General features: G+C 43.1%; 1 protein-coding gene across 1 annotated transcript in view; it reads left to right on the top strand.

The window, feature by feature from the left end:
- Positions 1 to 17,350, top strand: part of DEPTOR (DEP domain containing MTOR interacting protein) — a 76,104-nt gene that overhangs the window by 7,881 nt on the left and 50,873 nt on the right. The gene's annotated exons all lie outside the window — the stretch shown is intronic.

Genomic DNA, 17,350 nt, shown 5'->3' with positions numbered 1-17,350 from the left:
TTTTTTTTCTTAAGCAACAGCAAGACATACAAACCCTGTATTTTAAACAATTTTAATGCATAAACCACTGGAATTAAATAGAGCTTAAACCTGTTTGAACACAGGCTTATAAGGATCCTTAGTTACACTGTTTCAGCTAAGACTGTTGTTATAATAGAATGGAGAGACAGATTTACAAAGGCATTTTGCCTCCACTAGGTAGCAGAAGGAAAGCTGAGAAGCTATTTTTAATCAATTTCATAAATATCAGCAACAGTAATGACTTTTAATTTTTTATTATTTTTTTTTTTACCTGTTTGGAGATTTGACCTTTTCCTTGAATCTCACATTTTTCCTGTGGTCTTTAAGAGAAATGACTGTATTGTGAATATGCCTTTGTTTCTTGCAGCAGAAAGAATAAAACTGATCTCAGAGTTAAAGAGAAAATATTTAAACCTACACTGCCAGGAGAGTGCTATACAGCAGGAGTGGCAGTAAAATAATGTGCAATCTTTCTCCTTTATTTTTTTGAAAACTCTGAAGCATTGAGTTGCATGGAAAAGCATGGAGAAAGGGAAAAGATAACCCACAGACTGTCACAGGCTCACTCAGGCTCTGGAGAAACCTGCTAAGCCAAAGCAGGCTCCTCAGGCAGTGATTGTCAGCAGGTCTGCTGCCGTTACATCTATTTCTCTGTTCCTCAGCTGGGTTCTTCCTCACAGTACAGCTATGCAGGGATCCAGGTATGCCTGGAGCTAGAGAAGTGGAGAGGGGCTAGTAGTTTGGATGGCTAAAACTTCAAGCGAGTACTGCCACTGAAAGCAGCTGTCCTCTCTTGTATCCACACCGACATAGGTGTTTCTGCCTCCTGGTTCCCTCCTCCGTGCTTCTGCTCCTTCAGACTGACTTAAGCATCTCTGGACCGTTACCATATAGTGACCTGCACTGGGAAAGTGATCATCAGGGCTTTTTGCATGGCTTGTATTTCAGTTGGGTCAGTTTTACAAACCGATTTACCGCATGACCACATAAAAAGTGTCTTTGGATGCAGTAGGGGGGTAGAAATGGGTGGTGGCATACCCCATGTCACTGAACTACCGTTTAAGGCTGTGGTTTTCTGATACAGCAGATCTAACTGCAGGCTGCTACTGCCCTGCTCTTATCACTTCCCTTGCACTTCGCACTGGTATTCGTCTGGGACCAGAAGTTCAGGTTACTAAAGCAGCTGAAGTCAAATAAGAAAAATTTAACTTTCTAAACAGGCTTAGCATGAGGTCAGACTGGTGCCAGCACTGGGGTGAGGGAGCCGGCAGAAGCTCATGGTCAAGGATGGAGAGAGGGAATGGTGGCAGCAGCCACTGCTGGGTTCGCTTGACTACCCCCTCAGTGCTTAATTTCCCCAAACTCAACATGGGTCAAACATTTGCCGGATTCCCATTAAAAAAATTCAGACTCTAGCAGAAGACAGACTGTAAAAATCATGTTGAGTTAAAATGCCCAACACACATGTTATTACCAGATTGGAACAGAAACTATGTTTGCAATTTGCCTAGATTATTTTACTTTCAGGGTTTTTACCTTTACTTCTGTGCTCTTGCCAGGGTATTGTGCATGGACAGAGACAAATACTGACGTTTCATGTGTTTTGAAATTTGTGCTATGTAGTTTATATAACTAGCACATCACAGTGCTACCGATGTGACAGCACTACTTCAGAATGCAACCCCCTACCTTAATTATCAGCCCTATAATTTTCCAGTCTCATAGTTTGCTTCTTAACAGTGCCTCAATCCGGTAAATGCATTCAGATCTCAAAGGTGCATTTACGAATAATTAAAAAATATTCCTGATTGGGCTTGCTAATTCAGAGCAAATATAGAAGCTGGATTTCCCACAACAAGCCCATAATTCTCCATTTCCTTGCAATTGTGTGGGTGATTACATGGACTACCACAGCTTCGTCACAGGGATTTGCAGGCAGATGAGAGTTTCCTGGTGTCTGTGGAGAACCAGGGGACTGTATGTCGTGCTGTGGGTTTTACAGTGGCATTGAGCTGATGCGTCTAGCTGCTGCTGCAGAAGAGGGCAGCCCACCTCCCCTGGGCTGGGGCTCCTGCTGCTTGGCCTGGTGCACCTGCCTGGGTGTGTGCCTGATGTTGTGGTGACCAGTCTGGGGGGCTCAGCCAGGTTACCGTCATGTCAAACTAGCACCAATGACAGTGCAAGGGATCAGGTCAGCTGGCCTGGGGTCAGGGGCGGAGGAGCTCCACAGACCCCTGATTTAACTGGGGGACCCCACAGTAAGATTGGCTTCTCATGGAGTCAAACCCTGATGTTAAAATACAGCTGTGCCAGTCCAGGAGCCCCTTCTCATCCCATTCATCCATTCTTCACCTGCCTAACCACTGTTTAGATGTCAGGGTTTTGGTAGAGATCATAGCAATGTTGGACAGGATTTGGGGGACTACATCCAGACAGCTCTGGGGCTCTTTGGGCGAGGGTGCCTCCTGTGTATTAAGGCAGCAAGCACAAAGAGGCTTGCTTGAAGATTTAAAACTGAATGGCAAAACTGAAACTAAATGGCTGGTCACAGCAAAAGCCAGCACTGCCTGAGAGATGGTGATAGAAAAGGTAGGAGCTTGAAAGTGAATGTAAGCACAGTAATACTGTGTTTGATGTGACAGAAGAGGGGGCAGTGGGAGGAATCAGGGAGATGTTGAGTTCAGAAACTGTGGAAACTGTATTTCCAGGAGCATTCCAGCTAGGTAAGAGCCAGACAAGATGATGTTTGTTAAGCACAGTGCATAGAAGAAGCCTTGAGGTGTGAGCTAATAGGGAAGGAGAACTTGTAACAGAACTTGAACTTTCTGGGGGAGAGGTGTTAGCTATCCTGGAGGTGCGCTGCGTGAGGAATTTACAGAGACCAGAGTTCTGCTGATAAGGAGCGCTCACACTGTCGTGTTTATCCTTTATGGATCTTATATAATCTGCCTGGTTTGGGAAGATTCTCCCACTCCCAGTAACACACCTGCCTTCTAGCACAGTGGCCTTTGACTTGGAGTCGTGTGGGTTTGTCTGGGTGGGTTGTTTCATTGCTTCTCACACTAAGGGACATTGCCAAAATGGGTATATTGCTGTAATGTTTCCATTAGCGTTCAGCTGAACTGCTGTACCATCCACTGGCTGTGTGGTTGCACCTCTTTCCTGCATATTGGGCCAAATGAGTTTAGTGGCAGGGGTTAAAAAGAAGTGTTTGTATGTTGTATCTGTTGCTCTTCACGTTGTTACTTGTGTCTTCAAAGTGCTGGGGTTACTTGAAGTAAGCCTGTGTATTCCTTTGCGTTTTCACAAGCCATTCTCAGCTCTGATTTAAGAGGCAGGTCATATGCAAGGCATAATTACAATATGGTTCGTAAAAACAGTAATTTTTAATTTAATTCCAATGACTATTGCAGAATACAGGAAGCTGAGGTTGTCAGTGCTTGTGAGTCCAGCACTTATGCTCATCCTCTTTGGGAGGAGAATCTGACAACCCATGGCCAACATGTCACTCAGAGTCAGGACTGCAATTAATGGAAATTACGTCTGAAAAGATGTTAGCTAAGCCTTATTTATAGTGCTGATTATTAGCGGTAGAACAATTTCCTTTCATTTTTTGCAGAAAGGATCCTTGTCCTGATAATCACACATCCTTTTCTGCAGTAGCATATAATTATATAGCTTAGAAATCAAGGTGATATAATAGAAAGCTGTTAATTGTTTCCTGATGCTCAGCATGTAATTAACTTGTAGTTTCTTCTAGTTGAAATTAATTTATTTTTACTAAGATGTAGAAAGAGTAACTCTTGGTTTAAGCTGCTATTTTGGTGCTTGGTTAGTGCAAACAGGGAGGATGTCATGTGAAGAAGCTCAAAGTAGCATTATCATGTACAAATCCCAAAAGAGATCGTACAAATACCGTTTTGAGAGTTATTTGGGGCTAGAAGCTTTAAAGACTTGTCTTGGACAATTGAAGTGTTTTCAAAACTAATAGCATTTGGACAAACTCAGACCTTGCAAGCCTTTTGGGAAATGGTAGAAGTAGATGAGGTTACATTAATACGTAGATCTCTGAGACAAGAAGAATGGCTCCATAATAGGAGCTATTGGTATCATACTGCTGCTTGTCTAATTAGACGAGGTGATGGAAGTATGTTGTTAAAAGCACACTAAAGAAAAGAAATAAAGCAAAGTTGGTTAAAAGATTATTTTAATAAGCTTAATTTATTCATTTAATCTTAATTTATACAAAATCATACAGTTGTCTAAAATAGACAGAAAAAAAAGTGTCTTTGTGCAAGAAGCAAGCCCCAAGAAGGGCTAGCTGTCAGGGTGGCGTTGGGCTGGAGTATGTGATGTACAAGGAGATGCTGAGGGCTGCATCTGCTCAGCCTAGAGAAGAGAAAGCTCAGGGGGATTTTACTGCTGGTTGGAACTACTTAAACGAGAAGGCATAGGAAAACAGGGAGAGAGACCTTTTCAAGGTGCACAGGGGTAGGACAAGAGGCAGTAGGCAAAATTTGCAAGGGAATTTCTAATGAGATATTTGGAAATAATTATTCACTGTGAGGGTAAGTAGAAGAGTTGGAATATAGGCCCAGAGAAGCTCAGAGGTGTTAAAATCTTGCCTGGACATGGTGCTGAGCAGCTTGTACTAACCGGACATGCTTTCAGTACAAGTTGGAACAGATGACCTCCAGAGGTCCCTTCCAACCTGAATTACCCTGTATTTCATGAAGGCATAGCGTGATGTCTTCTTTAAGTTGTGGTGGCTGATATTATCAGCTTTTTGTTACTGTCTGGTAATGAGAGATTATTATCCACTCGATTGCACTGGTGGGAGGGCTTGTGAGAATACTTCCTACCCGACTTCAGTGCAAAATCAGCTGGTTAGTTTGTAAAACGGATGCATTGGTTGACAGTACCACTCCTTTTGCATTGTCCAGCTTTTCAAGCAGATTTGAGGATGAGAAATGTATCCATTTCCAAATGAATGCCCAAGAACTTTTGAAATCTCTGTTTCAACTGAGATTTTTTTGAAGATGTGAAGGTGAGGACCTGATTCCCTTGATTGCACTGCCTTAAGGCAGGCCAGGATTTTACCCCACATCATGTGAGGTTCACGAGATGCCAACATCACAACTCTTCATGCCACCAAGAGAGCTTTTCAAGGTGTCTGCGAGCTTATCTGTAGATCCATTTCTTAAGAACTTGGGGGACAGAAATACAAACTGCGCATACTTAGGGCATAATGGTTTTATATCTGTCCGTGGAGGAGGAGAACAGAGAAAAGTCTGGGGGCAGTGTACAAGGCAATACATGCTGGAAGGCCAGTAGATCACGTTAGTGCCAGAAATCTGCTGGCTATGTTGTCTTGGCATTACAAGGGGAACAGTGAGCTCAGGGCAAGCCACCTGCTCGTCTGTTCTCACTGCCTGCATGGCGATAACAACAAATGAATCGAGCGCTCTCAGATCTTTTCACATGTGCACAAAGGACCCACTTTGGGCGTTCGTTTCTGTGCATAAATTCCTGGTTTTCCATAGTGCTGCAGCTCCATCTGTCCTTGTAGAAAGTGTATTTTCAGCCCGGTGCTGAGGGAAGAAGGTATTAGAGCTGTTAACACTGTCCTCCCTTGGAGGGGCATGTCTCATCTGATAATCCATTTGGAAGGCAACAAGATATATTCCCTTGCTTTTACAGGTGTGATCAAAGACGTGATTAAATCAGGCATGCGCCCAACCATTATCACACCTTTTCTAAAGTAATATGTCTTTCAACATGCACAAAGCAATGAGATTTGTTGCTTTTTCTGCATGCTGTTGTGCTTTATCACAATGCTGCAAGGCCTAGATCCTTTAAAAGTATTTAATAATGGGGGAAAATCCAATCATTTTAGGTTTCTATAAAGTGGTGGTTTTCCCAAGTGCTATACTTGGAGCCTACTGTAATGAATCAAACAGTGGTGGTTGAAAGATAATTGCTTGCATTCACTTTGGCTACAGCGGGGCTAGAGCTGCTCCAAACTAATATATTAAGAACTTCATGTGACTTTTTTTGGTAAAATCTGTAAATCAACACCAGCTGAAACAGTGTCTCCTACATAATTTCACATGAAATATGTTTGTACTCTTGTGCTGGTTTCTTTTCTGATGAATATGGAACATCTGAGTTTATATGAGGCCAGTAACAGCCGTACTCTTGGGAAACGCATTACTGGGGCAAAGGAGGAAGAAAAAAGGATTGCATAAATGGTTCAGAAGAAGCACAATAAACATGGAGAGAATAATTTATTTAAACATATAGCAGCTAAGGAAAAGTTCCAGTGGACTGGAAACTGTGACATTATGCTTGCAGGCTGAAGACTGTACACCAAACATTTTTTCATGTAAAATATTAGTATTCCACCTCAGAAAATTATAGACCTGTGGAAGAAGACACAGAAGTGTTGGCCTCTTGTTCAATGCTTTTATGTCTTTAGTGGCCACAAACCTTTTGCAGTTTCTGCATTCATATATGCACAGTCTACTTATATATGGACTGCAATATTGTATATCTTTATCAATGATCTGGATGAGCGTATCAAGTGCACCCTCAGGAAGTTTGCAGAGGACACCAAGCTGGAGGGAGTGTTGATCAGCTTGGGGACAGGAAGGCTCTGCAGAAGCATCTGGACATGCTGGATCGATGGATCAAGGCCAGTTGTACGAGGTTCAACAAGGCTCAGTGCTGGATCCTGCACCTGGGTCACACCAGCCCCACACAGCGCTACAGGCTGGGGCAGAGCGGCTGGAAAGCTGCCTGGGGGAAAGGGCCTGGGGGTGCTGGGTGACAGCCGGCTGGGCATGAGCCAGCTGTGTGCCCAGGTGGCCCAGAAGGCCAACAGCATCCTGGCCTGTATCAGCAATCGTGTGGCCAGCAGGACCAGGGCAGTGACCGTCCCCCTGCACTGGGCACTGGTGAGGCGGCACCTGGAACCCTGTGTTCAGTGTTGGGCCCCTCACTGCAGGGGGGACACGGAGGGGCTGGAGCGTGTCCAGAGACGGGCAACGGGGCTGGGGAAGGGGCTGGGGCACAAGTCTGATGGGGAGCGGCTGAGGGAGCTGGGGGTGTTCAGCCTGGAGAAAAGGAGGCTGAGGGGGGACCTTGTCGCTCTCTGCAGCTCCCCGAGAGGGGGCTGTAGGCAGGGGGGGGGTCGGTCTCTTCTGCCAGGGAACAAGTGAGAGGACAAGAGGAAATGGCCTCAAGTTGTGCCAGGACAACAGTTTGGATTGGATATTAGGAAAAAATTCTTCACTGAAAGGGTGGTCAAGCACGCTTTGAACAGGCTGCCCAGGGAAGTGGTGGAGTCACCGTCCCTGGAGGTATTTAAAAGATGTGTAGATGTGGCACTTAGGGACGTGGTTTAGTGGTGGCCTTGGCAGTGCTGGGTTAATGGCTGAACTCATTGACTTTAAAGGTCTTTTCCAACCTAAATGATTTTATGATTCTATGATTCTGTAGTTCAGCATTCAGAAAACTCTTGGTAGTCACGTTCAGATGAAGACCTCACTGGCAATGTTTGTGTGGTGCTTTGATAGCCAGGGTGAGTAATGGACTTTGGCACACTCTTTAGCATGCCTCCACCTGTCTGGGTAAACTGCCCATGGTCCATCTGCCCAGCTGTGGTCGTTGACACCATCTGAGGAACAACCATTCCCAGGCTCCTACAGATCCTGCCTTTCCTCAGGAAAGATGCTGTCCAGGCTTGTCTTGAGTAAATGAATTTGATTTAGGATTAACACACAGTGTTGGGCCATTTACACTGATGATGGGTGAATGTCTGAGTCTGTGTAAAGGCATGGGGCAGGCCCTAACTTCTTAGCTCCTCTTGTCCTGTTGCCCATCTAAGGTCTATCCCTACCTGCCAGTGCAACATGTGTTTTGGATTCACGCTCAGGCCTGACCCAGAGCTGGTGTGTGCTGTAAGCGTAATCCAAGTCTACCAGCGTTCAGCTGAGGCTGACACCCTGCGTCGAGCTGATGCTGTGCCTTGGTGAATAAGGGTCAAGGTGCGTGTTCTGAGCTATTAAAGCAGTAAGAAGTCACAGTCTGAATTTATTGTCTGAGCACATAAATACTTGTACGCTGAGCTTTCTGCATGTGCGGAGAGACAATGTTGCTTAGAATGAGAAATGGGAAACATGTGGCCCAGCAATGGCAGCAAGCTTTTCAGCAGAGCAGCAGAACTTCTCTGGGCTTCTTATTGATTTATTTATTAATTTTGAAGGAAAATTTCCATTTATTCTGAAGAGCAGAGGAATAATGCTTCTGTAATACTTGTCTTTTCAAAGCTCATCTACTTGTGAACATTTAACAAGGCCTAATCAAACAAGATGAGATCCTTGTTAGCGTCCTGACAGAAGGAACTATTTATAAAGAGTGGTTACGCAGCAGCTGTGTATCTGTTCATATCTTGTATCAGATGTAGGAAAATGCTGAGCTCATTGAAAGAAACCATCCCCAGACTAGATTTTTGCAAAAGTGAAATAATTTCAATAGAATTACTCATTAACTAGGATTTTTATGAATACGTTTTCCTTAATAATAAAGTTCTTCATTAGCCTGCCAGAATTTAAGCAGTGAGTAACTTCACGCCATTGAGTAATCCCCTTAAATCCCTATACCATAATTCTTCATGTTACATGTTTGTATGACCTAGATAAAGAAAGAGATTTAAAGCAGATAGGATGGTTCTTTATCATTAAAACGTTTGTGTCAGAGAGCAATTCTATGTTTAAAAAATGAATACAGTAGTGTTATGTTGCAGAATTCTGAGTAAAATCACTGTTACCATTTGGCATAGATGCATTTGGAACTCATTAGTGCAGTTGGGGACAATCAATAGCTTTCTGAGACATTTTTTGTTTTTTCTCTGTAGACGGTGATGATTTTTTTTTTTTTTCATTTGGTACTCAAAGTGAAACTGGTTGTTACAGGTTTCTCTTTAGGAAAAACATAAATAAGCAGAATGTTAATTAGGCTTATGCTGATTTGTTGCCTCTAGCTGGCTGTAAAGGTCATACTGGCTTATATTTTACACTCAAAGCAAAGTTTTTCTTAAGCAAACATGACAACTTAAGGGAACTGAAAAAGGCTGTAACATGAGTATATTTAGGCTTCTATCCTATTTTGATTTATTTACTTTAATAATTACATACTCTATATTATTGCAAGAAATAATTTTTAAAAAGGTCAGGTACCACTATATAACATTAGACAAATTCCAGGCTTAAAAAGACCAGGGTGACTATGACTATATAGTCGGGTTCTTTGCGGTAGCTTCATAAGATCTCAGATGAGTGTCTGGAGGTTCCTGCAAACCTGGTGATTTGTGCCTCAGCAGGATGAGTGGGTGTTGCACACAGAGGAAGGAAAACCAACTGAGCACAGACACACAGAGGCTTCACCCAAGGGTAAAATGCAGAGCTGGGCTGTGGAGCTGGTGGAGCGACCTTCTGATATTGCAGCTTCTCCTGGCTTATAAGCTTTGATTTACCAAAGAAGCAGACCAGACCCTTGGCCTCTGCATGCTGCTAGCCAGCTGATGGGGTTTCCCCACAGCAGATGCCCAGCCATTTTTTGACAGAGTTGTATGTCACCAAGGTTGTAGGATTTCCCTCAGACATTGGAGGAGAACATGCCACCAGTCTGCTGTTGACTGTCAGATAATGACAGGCCAGTGAAGCCCCTGTTGTTTCAATCAGCCACCTAAGGACTGTTGTATGCTAGCACAGAAAAAATGAAAACAAGTAATACCCTGTTGCAAAAGCAAGGAAGCAGGCTGGCAAATATGGGCGTCTTTCATCATGCTTACGGCTCCTGTGCTTTGGCAAGCATATGAAGAATGTCTGTATATCTGCATGCCCACTTTTAATAAAAGCCTTAATATAAAGAGCAAATGTTTTAACATAGGGAGTACTTGAACCTTTCTTTTTTTGCAGCTGACGTGAAACAGGACTTTAGAGAAGCTGGGAGTCCTTGTATAGTGCATTCAAAGCCTGCCTCTGATATTCTTCCTCCCTGTAGTATTCCCAAGCTTATTAATAGATATCAGTGTAAAACATGTAATTATAAAATACAGGCCTGGAAGGTCTTCTGCAGAATATTACAACACATAATCCTTTGGTATATTTATTACAGTTCTCGAAGTTATTTTAAGTTCTTGCCTCAAGTAACAATTAGAAAATTTTGCTCCAAAACTTTGCCTTATTTTTACCTTAGGATTCCTCAGTGTCACTTTAATAGCTTTTCTTGCACTCTGCTTTTAACTCACCTGAAAGATTACAGACAGCAAATCTGTTCCTCCCCGTTTTTGTTTCGATAAGGCTAGACTCCCAGGCCAGTATCTTTTTCTCTCTGCTCGTGAGACTGGCTCCTTATTTCTCATACCAGTGTAACACTGCTTCGTCGTGTCTCTTTGAGCTTATCGTTCTTGAATGAGGATGGTATGAACAATACACAATACTTAGATGATGTCCTGTAGTATCATATACAATGACATGAACAACTGGATTTACTGTCATTTCTGGAAACATCTCAGTTAGTGCAACTAAGATTGCCTTTGTTTTTGTATGGTCTCAGCCTGTTGATAACCTGTAGTCAGTGAAAGTTTAGCTACTGCATATTCAGCTATTTTTTACTCTCTGTTGCTTTCAGCCTCCAAGTTCCTAGTATTCAGCAGAGCATTTTGTTGTTAGTGCGCAGCCTTGCATTTTATAGTCTTACCTGTGCCTCCATTTCTATGTGAAGGTCATCCACTAACAATTTAATCACCTCTAGGCTGTCCAGTCAAATGGATCGTTACTTTCAGTGTTTAAAAATTTGCATCAGCTCCAGCTTTATGTTATAGTTTAGTGGTCACACACTGGATTTCAATAGACTTCTGGGAGACAGTGGAAAGAACTCCCTTGAATCATGCCTTCTGTCAGTGTAACATCCTGCATATTGCAGGATTGACAGCTATAGGAGGCAAAAAAAGCATGAATCAGTGCCAAAATATGGAAAGATTATATTTTTATTTAAAGAAATTCAATAGAGTGCTTTTTCTAGTCAGTATTTTTTCACTTACTGCTTTCGCAGCTTCCTCCAAAGTAAAAATAAAGCCCAGTAATCCAGTTATGCAAAACATGAAAAAAAGGAAGCTATTCATTTAGAATGAGGATAAACAAAGTGCGATGATTTTAATACGACGTACAGTATATTGAAAGAATACTGCATCTATACTCATTGTAAGTTGAGCCTACATATTTGTTGGAAGTGAGTATGAAGTCTTGGATCATAGTCTCAATATAAAATCGGGTTTGTTAACGACAGTACATAGCACTAAGTATTTTATTGCTCATTTTATTATCTGTCAGGTACTGGCTATTTGTGCTTAATGACGCTCATGATTACACAGCACAGTAATCAGTTAAGAGTTTTATGTAGGGATGGAAAATAATTGCTGAAAGCAGTTGAGATATTACTGCAGTATGACGTATTATTAATAATGAAGGCAGAATTTTTTTTCTTGCTCTCAGCAGGGTTGGCAAGGCCTGCTGAAAGGAGTGCAAACTGTTTGTGCACCTCAGGAGCATAACATATTGGGGAGAAGATCTCCTGCAGGTCTGCAGTGCTGGGGCTGAGAGCAGGCATGCCTGGAAGGACTTTGAGATCAGGGGTTACCCAAAGCCATAAAGTATCTCAGCAAAACTATTTGTCACTCATTGACAGGGTGGGAGAAATATCACAGCTGCACTTGAGATAAGGTGCTTGGCTAATTTCAGTTCTCCTGTGGATTTCTTGGGTTACCTCTGGCAGATAATGACACCTGTTACTGTTTGCAGTGCCAACCTGTTCAGTACTGTGGTGCTTTCTGGGTGTCACGGATCTGCTCTTCCCCAGATGCACTGGGAGGCAGGTGGGTGGAAAGACCTCCTGGTTTCTCAGGAGGTCTGAAACTTGCGGCACGCAGCGTAAGAGTGTAGCAAGGTCACACTTAGCTTTTCCCTGGGGGTAAATGTAACAGAGATGCCAGCCTTGCTGCATAAGGAACCTCAGCCTGTAGCTTTTTTTTGGCTCCCCTACCCCCTTGGATGCAACCTGCATCCAAGAGAGAGGTTGTCACACAGCAGGGCTTTCTGGCACCCACAGCCCCATGCTGCAGCCCCTCTTCTTGACTCCAGTGTCACGAACCTGTAGTCCAGCAACCTATTCCCCAGTTCCTGGTCTGTATCTCCAGGTACCTGAATGGCCGTGCTAGCAGGAATAGCTGCAACAGTAGGGCTGGGGCTGCTTGACCTGTATTTGTCCTGTTCGGCCCATTTAGCATTTCAAAGGAACATTCACCTCTCCCAGCTGTGCTACTGAGATAACAGGTCTGCATTCCCTGACACCAATTTCATTGATTTACACCATTCACCCGTGAGACCTATGCTGCTCCTTCTTCAGTTTTCTATCCACAAAATACTTCCTCTATTGAGAGTGATTTTCAGCGTAAGTCCACGAGGGTTGGTGGGCTTTTGGCTACTATGTTAATCCAGTCAAGGGATGTCTATAACAACAGTTGTCCTATGGTTTCTGGTCTGCACATTGAAATTTTGGTGGTTTATGGTAGAAGTCTTCAGTTTAGGTTTGGGAAGACATCCCCGATAAAATTAGTCCCTACAATACTTACTGATTTAGTAAGCTTAAGTATATCTTTGCAGTGGAGATACAGAAAAATAACGTGAATAAGAGCTAGTTGATGGACATAAGCGAAAATGGCTTCTTCTTCAGTGAAAAGTACATTGGTTCTTTCGAGGATCTGCATAGTAGTATCACATAGACCTTGACCTGCATGCATTTGTCCCAGTTGTGCATCCCAGCTCATCCATACATGAGTGAGAAGCACAATTATATTTGACTTCCTTATTGAGGAGGAGAACTGTGAGTTCCTGAGTCCTGACAGCTTCAGCCCAGAAAGCAAACAGCCAGAGCGAGACAGGCAGGCTTCCACTTTCCTTATGACTAGGGGCAAGTGACATAATAACTTGTCTGAATTTTTGTTTTTCTCTTTGTAAAACCTGGTTTTATGCTTTCCAGCGAGGCAAAAGCTCTCAAGGTTCAAGTGCACAGGCAGTTGGAAGTATTACTCATGTTTGTAGACGTTTTGATTAAAAGTGACATGAGAGTGAAATGGCTTGGCAGGCTAACCGGGGAGGTTAGCCACTTCACTGCTTCCTGAGGACATGCAGGAAAGTGTCGTCAGATCTGTAACCTTGCAAGATACTGAGTGTTGCTGCTTCTTGCAAGAGAGAAGTGAACAAATATTGTTCTGATGTGGTGATACCATTTAACTACCATCACACATGGGTGTATGACAGCCCAAAGAGAAAAGTGGAGGAGGGACAGCAGTCCACTGAACACATTCCTTTCTCTTGCCCTAGAAAAAAAAAAAAAAAAAGTCAAACCCTAGAAAAATGCCATAACATAAACATTCCAAAACATGATATAGAAGTTATCTAAAGATCCTATTTATATTCGTTGTTTTACCAGATCAACGACTTTATGTTGTGTTGTTTTAAATGAAGATCAGATACAGGATACACCTTTGAGGTTTAAAAATCCAAACTTTGGTTTTGCAAGTGCTCTCTAGTTCTGTGACAGATCAATACAAACACACAGATCTAATTTCCTCTGCAGTCTGGAGTACTCACAAGGGAGGCTGTGGGTCTGAATTTCTGGCTTGAATTTGTGGGCTGAAAGAGTGTCTCCAAGAGATGTCATTTTGATTTCATGCTCGACCCTGAGCCATGCCTGTGTCTGTTCCCCAGAGCTTGCTTTGACCCCTGCCAGTGTTAGTAAGGTGTTACGAGGATGGGGGATGTCCCTGTGCATGCTCGGTTGCAGGCGCAGTGACGTTATTACTTTCTGAATTTATACAAAAGGACTTTATAAAATAGGCAGCCCCAATGTTTTATCTAAAGCCACAGGGGCACTGGTGAGCCATCACTTCTTTGGAAGCTTTAGGCTTTTCTTTGCAGTGCACCAAGAGATGGTTTATCTGAGATCTCTCCGGCTCTGTGCTCTCGCATCTCGTCATGTGGACTACATGGCTGTGGGCAAAAAAGTGGAGATAAACAGTGATGAGAACTGATACCAGGAGCTGCTTTAAAGACGCTCTTTCTAACCCTGTTTCAGATGGTATGTTTCCTTCTCTGCCACAGCTACCAACACATGAATGTCTTCCTCCTATTTCCAGTATGACCCCATGTTTTAAAGGGTATTTTAGCTCCTGTGAATATCAACTAACAGAACTAAGTGATTGCAGAGCTGGAGCATAAATAGAAAGAGGAACAGGCAGCAGTGAATCGCTGACACTTCAGCTGAGACTTGGCAAGCCCAGCTGGAAATGCTTGTCCCAGCAATACACATTGCATTTGCAGAGTACCTTCACGATCACATCTGTGTACAAAGTTTATAGCATCACTGACCTATTTTATTCTTTTGGCTGACAGTGCAAAGGCAAAAATTTATTGTAAAGGACATTTCATGTAGTTCTCTGTTTTCCTGGGTGTGTATATCTGCACAGACGCTGCCATATGCTCCCTTATTTTGCAATGAATTGGGTCTGCAGCTGACCTGTGAGTTTTGACTTTCAGTGGGAATTATGCGTCTTAAGTCACTGAGACGCTTTGGAAAATGCCACTTTTTAGTAAGATGCCTGCCTACCATGCTGTAGGCAGGACATAAGCTTACATTCAGGAAACAGCCGAACTTTTATACTCTGGGAGGGTATAAAACTGTTCCGTTTTCAACTGAAAGGGGCAGTTCTGCCTGCTAGTGGAGCACCTGTGATGTCCCTTGAGATAAGTTATATAAAACCCATGCTTTTCAGCCACGATGAATTGTTCTCATCTTTGGCAAGATATTTTTTCTGTTCGTTTAGTATTGTCACAAAGGACATGGTGACTTGCTTTGCTTAGAAATAAGTAAATCCTCTGACAGAAGTTCCAAATATATGAAAACTGTGAATCAATTTGAAGATGGCAGAAACCACCTGCGATGATTTTCCCCTCTGCATATCACTGTTAATTTTCAAGTGATCTAATCTGGTTTTATTCAGAGTTAACCTTAAAGTGAGAAAACTGTAGTAGCTCAATGCATGCTGACTGGCAGTGCTCAGGCTGGGATGATCACTGAAACCAAGGGTATACGCTACAGCGAGGTGTAACGCAGCAGTAAGCTGTGAGCATGCTGGAACTTATCAGTGGCAGTTCAGCACTCAGGCAGGACATGCTTTGTGCCATGACTAATTACAACATCAGTGTATATTGTTCTGTAATTAGTAAATTCTGCTAAGAATCTCCATTTTAAATGGTCTCTTCACTGCTGTTTTGTTCTTCCGCTAAAAAAGCAGTCATTCTATGATGCTGCATTCTGTGATATAGATGATATATATAGTATATATGGTATATAATATATAACATGATACATAATACATACAAATATAACATACAAATATTATATATAATTTGTACATATGTTTTATTTGTATATATCATATATATATATAGACAAATATGTATGCAGACATTTCTATGTACATCTCTCTATATATGTATGGCTTGGCTTCACCAAAGGTAAATTTTGCCTGACCAACCTAGTGGCCTTCTATGATGAAGTGACTACAGCAGTGGACAAGGGAAGAGCTACGGATGTCATCTACCTGGACTTCTGTAAAGCTTTTGACACAGTCCCCCACAACAATCTTCTCTCTAAGTGGGAAAGATACAGATTTGATGGATGGGCTGTTCAGTGGATGAGGATTTAGTTGCATGGTCACATCCGGAGGATATTGGTCAATGACTCAATGTCCAGATGGAGATTGGTGACCAGTGGTGTACCTCATGGGTCCATACTGGGACCAGTACTGTTTAATATCTTCATCAATAACATAGATAGTGGGATTGAATGCACCCTCAGCAACTTTGCAGATGACACCAAGCTTAGCGGTGCAGTTGATATGCCTGAGGGATGGGATGCCATCCAGAGGGACGTGGACAAGCTCAAGGAGTGGGGCTGATGAGGTTCAACTAGGCCATGTGCAAAGTCCTGCGCCTGGGTTAGGGCAACCCCTGATATCAATACAGGCTGGGCAACGAAGGGATTGATAGCGGCCCTGCGGAGAAGGACTTGAGGGTTATTGGTGGGTTAAAAGCTGGACATGAGCCGGAAATTTGAGCTTGCAGCTCAGAAAGCCAACTGTATCCTGGTCTGCATCAATAGAAGAGTGGCCAGAAGGTCGAGGGAAGTGACTCTCCCCCTCTGCTCCATTCTGGTGAGACCCCACCTGGAGTACTGTGTCCAGCTCTGGAGCCGTCAGCGCAGAAAAGACACGGACCTGTTGGAGCGGGTCCAGAGGAGGGCCATGAAGATGATCAGAGGGCTGGAGCACCTCTCCTGTGAAGACGAGCTGGGAAAGTTGGGGTTTTTCAGCCTGGAGAAGAGAAGGCTCTGGGGACACCTTGCTGCAGCCTTTCAGTGTTTAAAGGGGGCTTATAAGAAAGATGGGGACAGGCTTTTTAGTAGGGTCTGTAGTGATAGGACAAGGGGGGATGGTTTTAAACCAAAAGAGGGTAGGTTTAGATTAGATATTAGGAAGAAATTTTTTATGCTGAGGGTGGTGAGACACTGAAACAGGTTGCCTGGAGAGGTGGTAGATGCCCCATCCCGAGAAACATTCAAGTTCAGGTTGGATGGAGCACTGAGCAACGTGATCTAGTTGATGTCTGTTCATTGCAGGGGGATTGGACTAGATGACCTTTAAAGGTCCCTCCTGACCCAAACTGTTCTGTGATTCTGTGATATATGCATATGTATGTGTGTGTATGATTGCTTCAGGAAGCTTTAAAAGAGATGAATGTGTGGAGCACAGTATGAAAGGCTTTACACGGTGTTGTCTATCGAGTGTCAGGAGCCAACCTGTTCCCTGCACATTTTTGCTGAGCCTTGCTAGGATGAGCATAGGGACTGTATAGGATGTACAAGGAAATGGTAGATGAATTATTCAGAAAATTACCAAGGAGAGCAAGAGACTTTTTGTCTTTTCATGCATAGAAATCAGGACTGGATGGTGCTCTGCAAGATCTACATTTAGCCAAGCACAAACTACTAGACTTGATAGAGGGAAATAGCTGGGTGAGATATTTGGACCATGGTCCAGTTAGTGACATCATTAATGTCTTCAGCCAGCAGCCTGGCCTTTTCTGGGGTTTAAAAGGAAAGCTAGACTCTTGTGCAGGCACTACCTTTGCAAAATCCTTACCCA

Source organism: Falco peregrinus, chromosome 3, assembly GCF_023634155.1.
Source record: "Falco peregrinus isolate bFalPer1 chromosome 3, bFalPer1.pri, whole genome shotgun sequence".
In the NCBI taxonomy this organism is placed as follows: domain Eukaryota; kingdom Metazoa; phylum Chordata; class Aves; order Falconiformes; family Falconidae; genus Falco; species Falco peregrinus.
The sequence above is the reverse complement of the archived record's forward strand: the minus strand, read 5'-3'. Positions and strand labels throughout refer to the sequence as shown.